Here is a 316-nt window from a genome sequence, read left to right as displayed (position 1 = left end):
ATCTACATAGAGTCAGATCTAAGATATCCTCAACAAGCGATTTTCTCCAGAGGTTTATATCGACTTATAATATGCAATTTCCACACAATTTGCAGAGAACATTTAGTTTTGTCTCTCAAAAACAATATCACGAACATATTACATTATGTACTGACTTCACATAGCCTCGTTATAGCCTAAGTTTCCATAGGCCCACCCTTCATGTTTTCTGTGGTTCGTATCTAACCTTCATAATCATCATGAAAGGTGATAACGCATTTTTTTTCATTTGAAACAGATATGAAGGTTCTTGTATGCTGTATGTCGTAGGTGTAAT

Source organism: Penaeus monodon, chromosome 31 (genome assembly GCF_015228065.2).
Source record: "Penaeus monodon isolate SGIC_2016 chromosome 31, NSTDA_Pmon_1, whole genome shotgun sequence".
Classification (NCBI taxonomy): Eukaryota; Metazoa; Arthropoda; class Malacostraca; order Decapoda; family Penaeidae; genus Penaeus; species Penaeus monodon.
The sequence above is the reverse complement of the archived record's forward strand: the minus strand, read 5'-3'. Positions refer to the sequence as shown.